Source organism: Typopeltis vanoorti, chromosome 22 (assembly GCF_054136105.1).
Source record: "Typopeltis vanoorti isolate ZY-2024b chromosome 22, IOZ_Tvanoo_1.0, whole genome shotgun sequence".
Classification (NCBI taxonomy): domain Eukaryota; kingdom Metazoa; phylum Arthropoda; class Arachnida; order Uropygi; family Thelyphonidae; genus Typopeltis; species Typopeltis vanoorti.
In genome coordinates this window covers 49,794,290-49,810,516 of record NC_143570.1, presented here as the reverse complement: position 1 = coordinate 49,810,516, position 16,227 = coordinate 49,794,290, and the positions used below count along the sequence as shown (strand labels likewise).

At 36.7% G+C, this 16,227-nt stretch overlaps 1 protein-coding gene and 1 long non-coding RNA gene across 7 annotated transcripts in view; one reads left to right on the top strand and one right to left on the bottom strand.

Moving 5' to 3' along the window:
- LOC150094407 (uncharacterized) overlaps window positions 1–16,227 on the bottom strand; it is an 849,964-nt gene that overhangs the window by 180,345 nt on the left and 653,392 nt on the right. For all 6 annotated transcript variants that reach the window (XR_016550250.1, XR_016550249.1, XR_016550254.1 and 3 more), the window contains exon 12: window positions 10,693–10,798. This is a non-coding gene — a long non-coding RNA (uncharacterized LOC150094407). The remainder of the gene's footprint in view (window positions 1–10,692; window positions 10,799–16,227) is intronic.
- The window catches only part of LOC150094409 (uncharacterized), a 53,959-nt gene continuing 44,365 nt past the window's right edge, over window positions 6,634–16,227 (top strand). Inside the window, exon 1 of the mRNA XM_090412465.1 lies at window positions 6,634–6,714. The gene's annotated coding sequence lies outside the window, so the exon portion shown is untranslated. The remainder of the gene's footprint in view (window positions 6,715–16,227) is intronic.

Sequence of the window (16,227 nt, the reverse complement as noted above, 5' to 3'; positions counted from 1 at the left end):
ACTATTGTTGCTTCCGTAGTGTCAAGCAGCTCATAAATATTAGAGGATAGTTCTGCCTGGAGGGTTATAAACGGAATATATTTTTAAGATGCTTGCATTAATGGTGTAAATTTCTATGCCAATTTTTTCCAGATTAGTTGTAGGAATCTTTTTTTTATCTCATTGTAACGGATATTTTTCTTGATAAAGATTGCAGTACTTCTACCTCTGGCATTAGGTCTATCATGTCTAATTGAAGAGTAATTTCTCATCTTGGGAATATCACAGGGCCGCAGATGGGTCTCGTTAACTAACAGGATATCTATTTTGTAGTGAGCAGCAAATTCTTGGAGTTCTAAAATGTTGTTGCTGAGTCCATTAGCATTCCAGAATGCGACCTGTATGGAAATTATTGTGATGGCCGGATTATCCATTAATCAACGAGAATATGAAGGTTTTTTTAAGAAATCTGTTTGTGTCAGCCTGGTTTGGATTTGATTTGCTAAAAGCATTTCCCCCAAAGTGGCAGCAAGCATCGCAGCAGAGTTTTGGCTGCTTGGTTTGGTTTCTGCCGATTTGTTACGTGATAAAACTACAGAGGCATATGATTTATCAGGTGTAATAACCCGCACTTTAATTTCCGATTCAGGTTGTGTGACTCGTTTTTGAGTAGACTGGGCTACTGCCTCCCTAGTCCTTGTCAGGTTAGATGGGTGGAGTGAACAGCCCTTGTAGTTAGCTAGATGTGGGCCACCACATTTGGCACCCTTAGCAAGAGTGGTTCTTGATTTGGCACGTATGCGAAGGATGATTCTTTCCGCACTTTACACATTTGCATTTCGTCCTACAAAGCTTCTGTGCATGACCATACTTTTAACAGCGGTGGCATTGTCCGGCGGATGTCTTCTTTCTGGGGGGTTCAGTCCTGATAAACAAGTTACAGTCTTAAGGTCATAAATCTCTCGTTGGTCTTTACTGATCTCCACTAAGACCAGAGGCATGGGCCGCTTATCCGCTCTGTACATGCGTGTATTTTTATTGGTGCTAATCCTTGTGATTTGAGATCAGTGGCTATTTCTTCAGATGGTGTGGTTTCTACCAAACCTCTGATGACAACCTTGGGGTCTTCTATTTGGTGGATTGTGAAAGTGTGATATGGGACTTTTAATTCATCTAAGTGTCTGGTGAGCAGACGGTAGTCCGATGCACCTTCAGGCTGAATCCGGACTCCTTCATCGGTGTTCTTTGCTGAATTGAATTTGATATTGTTGTTTTTCATCAACTCAGTGATTGATTACCATTTTTCTTTGGATCGTAAGATCACTGGTGGAATTTTCTCTTTAGGCTGTGTTACTATATCCGTCTCTATTACTCTTTCAGTTTGTGCTGTAGTGTCCATTGGTGCTGCTCTCTCAGAGGCAGTATTTCAGGTTCTGCAGCTAGAGAATTTTTCTTTCGCTTCTTTCTACTGACTACTTGAAAGTCGTCATTATCCTCTAGTGTCTGAATATCAGCTGATGTGGTATTTTCTTTGCTGGAATCTTGAGAGGTGTTAGGAAGAGGGTCAGGGGATTGGTAGTCCTCTGATTCAACCTCTTCTGTTTGGTGGATTGCAACCTTTCCTGGCCATTTCCTTTGTAGCAAGCCTCCTATATGTTTGAAGATTGCCAATAGCTGCTTGAAGTCGAGCTCAGCATATGAAGAGTCCATAATTTGGCCTAAGAGAAATAGCGGTTGCTCGGGTTTCCCGAGTAGTTTGCGAGTGATTCTGTAGACTTTGAGAGTCCACTAGCTAATCCCGTAGACAGCTTAGAGTAAGCGTCTACCAGCAAAACGTTAGTTTATTATAGGTGACAATCCTAAAAACAAGAAAAAAGGGGTTTCAGGAACTTGCTTGGACATAATGCAGAGCCCTACCTCCCTAAAATACCATTCATCCACTACTGGTCCTCATTGAAGGTGGGGTCTGCCGGCCATCAGACCTCTGCATATTTCATACAGAGGGGGGAAAGGTCTCAAACTGTGTTAGTTCCAGTGCAATGCGAGTTTCCCGAAAAACCCTATATAAAATTCAACTAGGCAGAGTCTAAAGGAATCAACAACGCAGTAAACATTTCCGAACAAGTCATAATCGTTCTCATTTCTTATAGTCCTTATAAGGACTGGCTTAAATGGGCGAAGCAAGATTGATTTTCATATTCCACGTTGTCTGTAGAGGACAGTGTAAGGATAAGGTGTCATTGAGCTATAAAGCTCTGATAATGGCAAGAGGGTAACAGCAATAGCCGAACCTCAGAACTTCAATGGCGATGTGTAAGTAAAGCCAACTCTAAAAATTTAAGATAAGACGATCCCAAGACCACGCAACAGTGGTCGAAAGACCGTCTCACTCAGCGTTGGCTCCACTCAGTGATGGCCTTCCATCCACACACCAGCACCGAACAGAACCGCTCATATTGCGAAGAAAAGCATTCACCGACAAAGCCCTTCAGCGGGTCGTGCCGGAAAACACTTTCCCCGGAGACTCAAATTGCTCCCTTAAGGCAAAAACCTTAAGAGAGCGAACTCATACTGTCGAATCTCTGCGTCCCAGGGGGTAACAGCAACAGCCGAGCCTCAGTTAGAACTTCATTGGCTAAAGCATTGCCATCCATTACCCTCCTCTCTCTCACACAGGGATTCTTATTACCCTTATAAGGACTGGCTTAAATTGGCGAAGCAAGAATGCTTTTCACCTTCCCCGTTATCTGTAGAGGACAGTGTAGGGATAAGGTGTTATTGAGGAATTAAAGCTCTGATCATGGCAGGAGGGTAAGAGCAATAGCCAAGCCTCAGTTAAAACTTCATTGGCGATGTGTAAGTAAAGCCAACTCTAAAAATTCGGACGATCCCTAGGCCACTCAATCGTGGGCGAAAGACCGTCCATCTCAGCGGTGGCTCCACTCAGTGATGGCCTTCCACCCACACACCACTACCGAGCAGAACCGCTCATATTCCGAAGGAAATCATTCACCGACAAAGCCCCTCAGCGGACCATGCCGGAGAACACTTTCTCCGGAGACTCAAATTGCTCCCTTAAGGCAAAAACCTTAAGAGAGCGAACTCAAAACTCTCAAATCTCTGTCTGCGCCCCAGGGGGTAACATCAACAGCCGATCCTCAGTTAAACTTCATTGGTTCAGCATTGCCATCCATTACCCTCCACATTATCAAGGGATTCTGCATTCTATTCAACTTACTATACTAAAATTATATTAACATATTAAAGGTGTATTCCGCATTTTTATAATTTTAACATTACAAATTAAATTTTAAATATGAATTTTATATATAATATGAATTTTATTTTTAATAAAATTTTAATAAATATACATCCATTACCCTCCTCTCAGTGATGGCCTTCCACCCACACACCACTACCGAGCAGAACCGCTCATATTCCGAAGGAAATCATTCACCGATAAAGCCCCTCAGCGGGCCGTGCTCACATTCTCACACAGGGATTCTTAAAGTTCTTAAAAGAACTGGGAGATGGACTGAGTCCTTGACTCTTTATCCCGTCATCTGAATGAAGAAAATCTGTGTGGATGGGATGTTATTGTGCTAAAAGCTCTAGTCATGGCTGGGTAACGTCAATAGCCGAGCCTCAGTTAAAACTTCATTGGTTACAGCATTGACATTCGTTACCCTGGAAGTCTTAAAAAGGACTTTTTCATTCCACACAGGGATTCTTATCCTTATAAGGACTGGCTTAAAGGGGCGAAGCAAGAATGCTTTCATCTTCCCCGTTATCTGTAGAGGACAGTGTAGGAATAAGGTGTTATTGAGCAATTAAAGCTCTGATCATGGCAGGAGGGTAACAGCAATAGCCGAGCCTCAGAACTTCATTAGCTACAGCAATGCCATCCATTACCCTCCAAGGGTATTGGGTTGAATGAATCAATCATCGCATTTCACTGTCGACTGATTCACTCCCCCACACAGGGATTCTTATATTCCTTAGTCTTTATAAGAACTTGCTTAAAGGGGCGAAGCAAGAATGCTTTTCATCTTCCCCGTTATCTGTAGAGGACAGTGTACGGATAAGGTGTTATTGAGCCAGTAAAGCTCTGATCATGGCAGGAGGATAACAGCAATAGCTGAGGTAGAACTTCATTGGCTACAGCATTGCCATTCATTATCCTCCCAGGGTTTCATCATTCTCCCAACCCTCCCCACACAGTGATTCCTAGTAACTAGTAACATTACTGGCTTAACGGGTGAAGCAAAAGCTTTTCATATTCCCGGCTATCTTAACAGAGACTGTGAGTGGAAAGAGTTTATGAGCTATATTGCTCGCCCTGATTGGGCTAGGAGATTAATCCTCAGTGAGGGGGTTTAGGATGGCTTTAGGTCTTTTGTGCTTAGAATAGTCAGTTGCATCATAGTCAGCGGCCAGTTTGATCAGTCTGTTAGGATGCACACTTGCCTTTGAAAAGAATTTGGTTGCTATAGTCCGCATGAAGGTGTAAATATAGGGGACCTCCGTGTCGCGGTGCAGTTGGACAGTTCGGATGAACCATGGAGCGCCCAGGATCATTCTAAGACACTTGTTCTGAATGCGTTGTAATTTAATGATATTTGAGTTTGAAGTATGGCTCCAGGCCGGTGAGGCATAAGTGAGTATTGGACGAACCATCAGTTTGTATATGAGAAGTTTGATTCTGGTGCTCAGTTTGCTGTTTCTGTTTATTAGCGGATAGAGCTGGGCTATGGTTTTGAATGTGTTTGCACAGAGAGTCTTGATATGGGAGTTGAAAGTCAGTTTACTGTCCATTACTACACCAAGGTACTTGATCTCTGTTTTCCACTGAATTTTTGTGTTAAAGAGGAGAATATCTTCTTTCGGAAGCACTGATCTTCTAGAGAATAAGACGGCTACGCTCTTCTGAGGATTCACCTGGAGACGCCATTTGGCAAAATATTGCTCTATTTGCAGTAGGTTTTCTTGCAGTTTCTTGATGGCTAGGTGAGGCTTTAATAATCTGGCCAATATCGCTGTGTCATCATCATAAAGAGCTTTAATTGAAGATAATGGGTTGTGTGGTATATCATGCAGGTATAAGGAGAATAGGATTGGTGCTAGTAAGGACCCTTGTGGAACTCCAGCCAAGATGTGTTTCTGTGAGGACACCACTCCACTTAGTCTCACTTGCATGCGCCTATCGCAGAGGTACGTCTTTAAGAGTTGAATGATTCCGATTGGGATACCGGATGATATAAGCTTGTATAGTAAACCATAATGCCAAACCTTGTCAAATGCACTGGCTAGGAAAACAGCCCCAGTGCATTGGCGCCAGTTAAAACCTGTGATGATATGTTCCACCAATCTGTGTATTTGTTGTGTGGTACTATGCAACTGTCTGAAACCAAACTGCTCCTCAGGCAGGATGTTTAACAGGAGTACAGAATCTTGAAGCCTAGTAAGAATTACCTTTTCAGCAATTTTTCCGAGATTAGAAATGAGACTGATTGGTCTGTAATTCTGTGGCAGAGTGGGATCCTTTCCAGGTTTATGAATTGGAACAACGTATGCCAATTTCCAGTAGGAAGGGAAATACTTGTAGTGAAGTATGGAGTTGATTATATTTACCAAATGAACAATAGCTTTTCGAGGTAGAAGTTTTATAACTTTGTTGGAGATGCCGTCGGGTCCAGGAGCCTTTTTATTTTTGAATTTCTGAATAATAGCATATATTTCAGCAGGTGAGGTGGGTGTGATTTGAGTAGAATGTGTGGGAGCAGACTTGAGTGAATATCTGACATTACTGTGTATCTTGTAGATATGACTAATGTCAAGGTGACTGTATGTAGGTTTGCATTGATTTTCAAGATGATTCGCTATTGCCTCAGCTTTATCAGCATCGGTGTGGATGAGACCTGAATCTGTTTGCAGAGGGGGAAGAGGTTTATTTTTGTTCTTGATCTTTCGGATAAGATTCCATACAGAGTGGGAGTGGCTGTCAGCGGAGATGGAGGTCAGTTTTTCTTCCCAGAGTTGAGTTCTATGAGCTGCGAGTGCATCTCTCACTGCAGAATTTAACCTATTTAAGATCCGTTTATCTTGTGGCGCCCTAGTGTTATGGTATCTTTTTCTAGCCTTATTTTTTTCCCTAATCAGATTCATAGTATCTTCAGGCAGGTGGTTGGACTTGTGGGTGGTTGCAGGGGTAGTAACTGCTGTACAGGCTGCTGTAATCTGTTCTGTTAGATTTTTGACAGCTATGTCAATTTCCTCTTTTGATTTAATGATGGGAACAGGTCCAATATATTTCGGGAGCATCTTGGAGAGCCTTTCCCAAGGAATAAATGAGTGAGGGGGTGGGGATGATTTTTCAAGATTTCCTAATTTTAACCTTATTGGATTATGATCTGATGATAAATCATTGATTATTCCGCATTCTATTCAACTTACTATACTAAAATTATATTCACATATTAAAGGTGTATTCCGCATTTTTATAATTTTAACATTACAAATTAAATTTTAAATATAATGTGATATAGAATATAATATGAATTTTATTTTTTTATTAGTAGATAGCATTTAAAATAGTATAGCATATAATATAAGTGACATTCGTCTCCTAATATCAAACCATTTTTTTTTCTTCTAGGTGTGAGACATGAAAACTATCTTCCTATATTTGAATGAATAAAATGAATTTTCTTGGTTTCATCACATCATAGTTCTTTGGTAAGTAATTCAGTTATGTTTATTACGACTTATAGAACCTCGTTTATGTTTAACATATTGTAAATGTGTTAAACGAAACATTAGAGAAAGATGAGAAATATTCGCCGGTTAAGTAAATTAAAGTGACGAATATTGGGGTTGAAGAATAATATTTCAATGGAAGCCGTGGTTATATTTTTCATTGCACATCTCTAAAAAAGGACTAGCAATTTGTTTTCAGCAGCAAGAAAAGTGACTGTGGATATTTGTTTACAAATGCGATACATTTGTAAACAAATGTCAATTGCTTTGTTTGACTCATTATATATTTCATTGACTATTTTGGATTAATTTAAGAATGAAATAGTGAAAAAAATATGCATATATTATATTCATTGACGATTCAGTGTATAGGAATTATGATAACGAAAAAAATATTGTTAGTATTAATGAGTTAAAAATACTGATAATTTATATTTATTGATATATAAAATGGAAATATGGTTTTATTTATAGAGAAGATATGAGCAGTGTTTATGTCGTCATGGAAGTTTTTTTTAAGGACAACTTATGACATTGTACACACCTAAATAATTTTCCACTATTACAATCACTCAGAAAACCAAGTACGACTCACTTTCCAGAAGAAAAAAAAATCATCCCAATAAACTATACTTCCGTTTGAAAGAAGAGAATCTAATTGTTTATAAACTTCTGATTCTATTCAAACTTCTTATTTAAATTCTTCTAGTTACATAGTACCTATACGACTACATCTATCATTAAACGCCTCTAAACTTGTTTACGAAGACAAACAAGAATGCACAACTGGTTAATAAGAATATTTTTCAGAAGGTATTTTTATTGTTCAATTTTTTTTTTATTTTCTTTGAGAGCAGTACTCGTTTTTGTAGCATTTGTAATAGTGGAAAACTGCTCAGCTCTGTACAATACCAGTCATAAGTTGTGTTTAAAATCCATGACAAAACCACACTCAAACACTGCTTATATCTTCCCTATAAATAAATTTAAATTATTGATATTCTCTTTTCTTGTTAATAGCAACAATAATTAAATACTTTCTTCCACCATGTTTTTTTCCCTATCATAAGTTTTAAATTAATTCTCAACATTAAATGAATAAAATACATGTTTTGAATAGTCGGAGCAGTATTGTCTGAGAGTAAAACATGTATTTTATTCATTTAATGTTGAGAATTAATTTAAAACTTATGATAGGGAAAAAAACATGGTGGAAGAAAGTATTTAATTATTGTTGCTATTAAGATTTTGAGACAATGCCGGAGTGGAAGAACGATTTACTGGAAGAAAAAAACATTGATCTTCTGGTTTAAATCCTGAAAAATTAGATATCCTATAACCTAAATATCATTTGTTTCAGTAGGATAGAAATATCTTTTTAAAAAGTATTTCGTTCCACTCCGGCATTGTCTCAAAATCAAAAAAGATTCCTTCTGACACTTATTTCAACAACTCTGTCTGAGTGAGATATTTTTTCATTGAGTTATGTCGTAGTTCAAGTAAATGAAAAAGAAGATTAAATTGAGGAACAAAACAGAATTGAATAATTTCTGGTAATTTTAACCAAAATAAATCACGAAGAGAAAAGCCAATTAGATGAGAGGAATCAGTCGCCTTTTAATAAACTAATAAAATTGTTTTCTCTTGCTGTCTAGAACTAGTTTTTGTTGTGTTAAGACTCCTAAAATAAACATTACTCCATTATTATTAGTACTGACTTGTATTACATCTCACAAATGCAGTTTTCAAAGTAATATGGTAGGTGGGTCGTGGATTAATTAATTAAAAAAATAATTAAAATTTGCTGAGAAATTTAATCAGACGTTTCTAACTGCTAATTATACCCTTACAATTTAGGCGTCAGTTTTTGAAGAAGCGAATGCTGACAATTTTTGAAGAAGCGAATTAAGTTGACAAATATTGCCATTTTCTTTGGCCTTTTCATTGAATTCTTTCAAGGCAATATGACAACCATTTATTCTTGAGTGTTCCCGAATCTTCTTACAAAGATTTGATTGAAAACGACATGCTCATTGGAGCAACATATTCTCCCTAATCCCACACATATGACGGGGAATATTTTGTTTAGTCTCTATTCACCATCTTCAAGATGGACGGATATTACGCCTGAATGGGTTATAATAATCAAAGATGATGAACGAAGAAAAAATGAAGTGAAAGAGTAGATGGTTTTGATATGAACATGACTGAATGCTATCATGCGTCAAAAGCTAAGTATAATAGGCGTCTCTTAGCGGCCGAATTCATAAGACTTTTCCTACGGTGTCGTTGATGCACGATCTGCATTCCTTATTGGAGTAGGCGGACTTCCTTATCCTATTAGTGATTTGCTGCGTTAATTGATTCCCACCCCTATTTTCCCCATAAACTCCCATTTGTTTGGAGAACTAATTATATTAGGATTAAAATAAAAATATCCATGCAACTGGAAAGTTGCATGCATATTTTATATGAAAGGAAATTAGTAGATAAATTATATAAAAGGAAACATTTATTAGAGAATAAATGTTTGCTTTCATAAGCAATGGAGATGAAAGTTTGCGCAGTGAATGACCCCATCATTTATTTCACCTTGTTTCAAAGAACCGCTGGAAAACTACTGTCATTGCCAATAGCAGGCTCGGTTGATACACCACTGAAGTGGGACGTTCTCGTTGATTACTGGATTAGTCAGGCCGTGGATTGTAATGAGTAGATGAAATCTGTTTCTTGGTATTTATTCTTTATTTATTTATTCTTTTTTTTTTTTTATCGGCTATCGTGTTGATTTTGACTAATCAAAGTGTATGGACCGATACTGATTTATTCTTCTAATATGTGGACATAATAATTAGAAAGATTTATTTTATGATTTTTATCATTTTTTTTTCGATAGCATGTGTTTGTATTCTTTTGTTTGTTTTGCTGTTTTGGACTTTTGTTGCTAAACGGTTCTGAATAAATAAGCGTCTTCAAATAGGCATTATAGGCATTTATAAAAATCTCTCGTAAGACCCGTATCAACAGCAGAAATTTCTGAGCTCATAAAATATTGAACTGAAAGAATCCTCGAGTCCTTACGAAATTTCCAACAGTCTTAAACGCCATCCATACACCAGTGTTATTCATTTAGTTGCAGATATGAAAGCAATGCTAATATACAGATTTTCCCACGAAGTTGGAAGGTCGGCGATATTTCCTTAGTTACTCTGTTATAACTTCCTATACGGGAATAAAAGACGTTAGCTGATTTTTTTTTATATGACCAACTTTAACATGCGCCTCACGAGATACGTCAGATCGGAACATTAAGTACCTGCAAAACACCAATACCTACAAATGGCATTCAGTTCCCCGTGGTTCATCAAAATCAATCAAACTACACCGTGATGCACCAATCCTGAATATAGAATTTCCTAGTAGAGGATGAAAGCCTCTACTAGGAAATTCTTCGTATCAGACAATCAACCTAATCAACTAATTCGTCAGGCGGCTAACTACGATCCTCATGCGAAAGACCTAAATCAATACTCATATATGCAACACTGCCAACTACAAGCTCATAAGAAGAGGGACAAGTATTCACTAACCTTTCCTCACTCATTACCGATAATAGAAATAAAGAGTCTAGGACTCAATCAGTTTAGTGAATTCAACAGATATCAAAAGGGTTACAGGAGTTATCGTGGGGTATCTATAGCTTGAGGGTTAGTTTGCCTGTTTTATGTGCAATTGCTAAAATAAAATCTTCATGAAATTTGTTTAACACAAGACAGAAGCAGTGATCTCTCTTGCAAAGGATAAGAGGAAGCATGTAGTCTATTAATTTTGGCATTGTGGTAGACGGTTCAGTGAATCATCCGAACAGGAGAAGAACAGTGACCGAGGTTAAACTGCCTTGTCTTTAAAATATATATAATAAGTCAATTTTATTTCAAACATTCTACGAAAACTTACTTGTTTTGGCAGAAAAGGTTAGTTAAGATTATAACGAGGCTGTGTCTGCACATTACATGTCTTCTCTGGCAGCTTTGCTTATTTTGCTTGTAGATCGACCATCTTTCTGTTAAGGAAAAATCTCGTTACTTTCTATGTTTGAGGTCAATGCACTTTTATATTGGAAAATTTTAACAAAAGGCTTAAACTACTCTCTATACTGATAGATTTTCCAAACCAAAGGATATTAGTTGTTCTCATCGGAGATGGCAACAGAGGCAGTAACTAGGAAAGTGCGACTGCTGTTTGGATATGAAACATTTTACCCCTATTATATTATTATATTAGGGAAGAAATATCTTAAGCTAGATGTGATATATTGCATTTCCAGTTCGCACTCCTTCGACACACTTATTGGAGAACACGATTGTGTGGAATGACTTGAAAATCTTCACTCTACCAAAACGACTTTCTTAAATGAACCAGCGCAGGTATTCGAATGGGCGAACAGAAGGATGTAGTTTCATGAATAGAAATTGCAGAAGTCAGCTCATTCGGCTCCTTTGTAGTGCCAGTTGACAGAAGTGGAAAGTGATGAGAAAGGGAATGAATACTCACACGGAGGTATGGGTTAAATTTCTCACTGAAGAGTGGCGTCCACAACGCACACGAAATATCTATTTGGAAAGGAAAAGAGCACGTGTGTTAGGAATGCCTGCTATTCTGGTTGGAAATGAACCATGTTTAAGGCATCTCCTACAGCTGAGTTTCCAAAATATGCAAGGAAAGCCATTTGGGATTTTAAACATTTAAGTCACCGAAGACGAAGTCACTGCCTGATAGTTTTGGGGAATCGATAAGTCGAAGATGAATGATTGGTATTTTGGGGAGGCATAAAGATATTATCCATATGTAATGAACAGATAAAATAATTTTTGAACAAAAATGTGTATGCCTAACGCAATCACAAAAAGTGCCTTTGTTGAGGTAAAGTCACTGACGCAATTTTTTTCACCTCTCTTACACTGTAGCTTACTTGCTTCAGCAGTAATTCATAACCTATTCTTTACTATAGCGAGCTGGCTAGAAATCTGAAGTTTTTGGTGATAAATTCCCGAACGGAAAGAGCGCTTGCATTCTACAGTGTGTTTGTCATATCCTTCAAGTAAATCATCCTCTCAGAGTAGAAGCATTTTTCAGTAACACTCACTCTCAAAGCAGTCTTCGTGGAAACAGGATATTGACCACTTAGTACCTGGAGAGCACTTGTTAACAGAAAAATGTCAAATAACTTTTGATAAGAATGACCTACTTCCCTCTTATAATCATTATTCCACCTTTTTTGAGTGCTCAGTTCCCTCTCAGGGTGTACAGAATGACGGGCGTCTTCTTGCCTTCAAATGTTCCTACCTAATTCTAGAGTTCTGTGCTTTCTCGCACATTAACGAATTTCATTAATCTGAAGTCCTGTCCATAGTTTTACTGATGACGGTACACTTCGTTCCACTTAGTCATGCGACAAAACTTGAAACATTCCTAGCTTTAAGATCTCCCCCGATCAGTGACTTTACCTCTGATCTCCGTTCCCAGTCTTTAGTAGTGTGAGGTCAGGATGAATGTACTTAATACAGTTATACCCTTTTTTTGTCTCGATAAAACGATTTAACTATACTTCCCCTCATGTGTTTCGTATCCAGCCAGATTCTAGACACAGAGATGCCTTCTTGGGCTGGCATCCAAAGCCTCCTCAGCCCCCCCCCCCCAATTCCCCTCACCCAATAAAAGAAACGGTGTCCTCCTCCGTTCAAAACTACTTTTCTCGTGTACAGCTACAGTGTATATTTACCAAATCCGTGAAACTTTAGAATACTCGCCTTGCGTATAGGAGAGTACAACAAAAATTTTTATGTTGTATGTGGTCATCCCCTCTAACTTTTCGCTATCGAAGACTCACTTCAACCACTCTGTTGCAGTGCTGAACTGGCTTCCATAATTGCTCTAAATGTACAAAAATGCATTATTTGTCAACATTCCATTCAGTGTTAAACATCAAAGCAATTGAACGACGAACACATCCTATTTTAATCCCCATGTACCTCTCTCGCGTTGTATTTCAGATGGACAACTTCCACCTCTTAAAGAAAAAAACATTCACATTACTTCTGTCATCTTAATCAATGAATCACACGTGCTTCACTGGTGTATGTATTACATATTTTCGATCTCGACATGCATAAAAAATAATGAAAATTTATTTAACGTTTCATTCTAATTTAGATATGAGGAAGCGAACTATCTACTTAAAATGTGTTTCAGATTGTTGTAATTTCGGACACTTTCATATTCCTTAAAGTACCTCCATTATGTTGTCTAATACATTTATTTCAGTGCTTAAGCATTTCAGTAATATCTCATTATTTACAGTATGTTCCATTTGACTACATTTATATTTTCATAATAGACTTCGTATATTTTATCTTTTGACATGTAATAATAAGTTACTTTTAATAGTTTTCGCTATTAAAGAACTGAATCCTAATAAATTATTTCTAAACGCATTTCTTGTTTTAATTGTGCCGAGTCATCTCTCTCTGCTAAAGCAAACAAAGTAAGTTAAATTCCAGTTAGAACGTTTCAATATAAACAACATTAAAATCTAAACAATATCCTGTTGCTATGGTTTTCGAACGTGGGCGTGCAAGGAATGTAAGTATTCATTGAAATATCACTTAAATCGTTATGTGATTAGAAATGGAAAGCAGATAAAATTCTCATTGTTTGTTATAAATCATAAAGGACATCCGAAAACTTTAGAAAAATAATAATAAACGCAATTCATCAAACTTAATCCTAGTTACTTTTCGAAACAATTGTGGGTGGTCATATTTTGTCTGTCATAATGTTCTGGTTATGTGTGATGGATTAGGTGATGATGCAAGTAAAACGTCTGCAGAGGAACTGACCTCGATATGCTGAGAAACACGTCCATGCTTTCGCCGACCGTGTGAAAGAGTTGAGGCTGATGGATTAAGGGTAACTGTCAGCGGCAGGAAGAAAGCTTATATCATTTCAAAGGATCTTAAAAAAATAAAGAAAATGGGAGTTATTTAAGATTAAATGAAATGAAATGAAAAGCAAATTTCTATAATTATTTGCTTTACATTAAGGTAATGATCAAATTGCTACTAGCGTGATCTTCTAACAGAAATGTGAGGATGTTGTTCTTCTTTCCAAGCTAAAGGGGAAATTAAATGTCAATTATTGGAGTAAAATTTACAGATATTCACTTTTTACTTCTCAGGTTATGCTCCTCCCAAGACTCAACGTAATGGTATGAAATTACCTCTCACAAGAGAAGTTTCAGACTTTCGTATTTTAAAGCATATGTTAAGACGCGGTGTTTTGAGATACGACTGTCAGGGAATCTGGATTTTCTCTTTTTCCGTTAAGTTTTTCAGAAACTTTGAATTGTGGCAGTGTTCCTAAATGTCTGGTTAGCAGAAGACATTCATTTAGTTAATTTTAAGCAGTATAAAATCGGAAAATAAAACAGAAGCTGAAAGATTTGTATTTTCATTTAATGTGTTGCCTTCAGTTAATTTCTGTATGTTTACTAAACGGTTCTGCCCTCAAAATCATAAAAAATTCAGCATAAAATGTAGCCTTATTTTTAGTCAGATTTCTCTCAACAATTTAGTTCATCACATCTTACCATAACTTCCATTCAAATACATTTATTGCATGAATAAATTGTCTTGCTGTTTAAAAAATGTTCATGACGTCTTTTTTCCTATTTAACTTATGAACTTTGCAAAAACTGTAATCTGATTCGGAGGATTACAAAAGTTGCCCTTAAGTAATTCTTACCGAATAGTTTTTCGGTGGCATTTCGGCTTTTTTGCACTCGATTTGTTAGCGGTGTAGTTAGTTTCACTGTCTTTCTTGAAAGGTGGTCATTATGATTTCAAAACTTTAATGGAATACGGTAACTATGTGCTGAAGTAATGACACCTTGGTGATTATTCTAATTCGAGATAAGAAAATTGGCGAAATGTAATTCGACCGAATCTTTCTACTTGAATGAGAATTTGTTTTATCGATTTCAAAGAATTTGACTTAAATAATTACTTAAATTCGCTTCCGCACTAGACAGAAAAACAGTTGATTTGGAGATATATAGAAGACACTGTTATTATTATTATTATTCGACTTAGTACAGATGTGAAATCACGAATTCTGGATGGCCTGACACAAATAATAAATTGTCTGCTCAGTACTGTGCACTTGGTGTTAGAAAAAAGTTTTTTTGATTACCTTATATTATTTTATTTATGGCTGGTAATATATTTATTATTCGTAAAACCATCCGAATCCTGGATGGTCTTACGAATCAGCACTTTTGTTTAATTTCTTCCTTCAGGCTTAGCTATAATCTTTCTTGCTACCGTAAATGCCTTTGCTCTTTTATGTTGTCATCTATTTATGTTTCTTTCATCTGTCAATCTGTCTGGCATAATTTGCTTTTAATTTCATTTCTTTTTGCTATTTATATCATCACACATATACAAAGGAATGTCTAGACAGACTACGAAAATAAAAATGAAGGTGAAATCTTAAGAAACTAGCTAATTCAATATCTTTAAAAATAGTCTTTCATTATATCTTGTTACATATTAGCGTAGTGTCATCACAGAAACCAAAATGTCATATAATGAACGGTGAAATCAATAGGACCATCACGCACAGTGCATGACACGTATATGCTGAATTTTCCATTTTAGTTGCGATCTTGGCTTGAACTAACAAAACCCCAGTGACAGTGATGGATTAACTGCCATAATTTGGTAATTTAATTGACTCAATGCCCGGATAAACCTATTTGTTGTGTTTTTCATGTCATCTTGGGGGAAACGTCAATTTTCGTGATGTAGATGAAACATTAATCACAGTAGCCGACTGATTGCAATATAACTGGGAAGCATTAAGATTTAACGTTTAGTCATTCGTTTGTCTTTTGTCTCCATTATTTCATGATTTATTGGCATTGTATAATTTGAAACTAAATAGAAGGGATACTTTAAAATTCTGTAAAGGAATTCATAGAAACTCTAAAAAGGTAAGGAACGCTTCTTCCAGCAACATGTTTCCTCAAAGAAAAAAAAATATTCCACCGATGTAGACACACTCTTACATCCACATTCAAAAACATTTTGTAAAGAGCCTATTTTGATAGGATCACGCTCTAGTGAGTATTTGGCGGCATGTTACCAACGCAGAATAGAGACATTTGATTTAGCTGATTTACATACGCAAATTAAAGTAACGTACTTTGGAATTTATTATGAAATAATAGAAATCAGTTCTTAAGACTCTTCTGCTTTTGTACTCATCAAGGAAGATCTTCGGCTTTCTGAATAGTATTCATTTTGTTATAAATGCATTAACCAAATAATAAATAAATAAATTGAATATTATAGAAACATTACTTTCTCAATTTTACCACGAATTACTTTTCTTCGTTAATTTGTTTCTAATTTGTTACTCCTAGTGTAATTT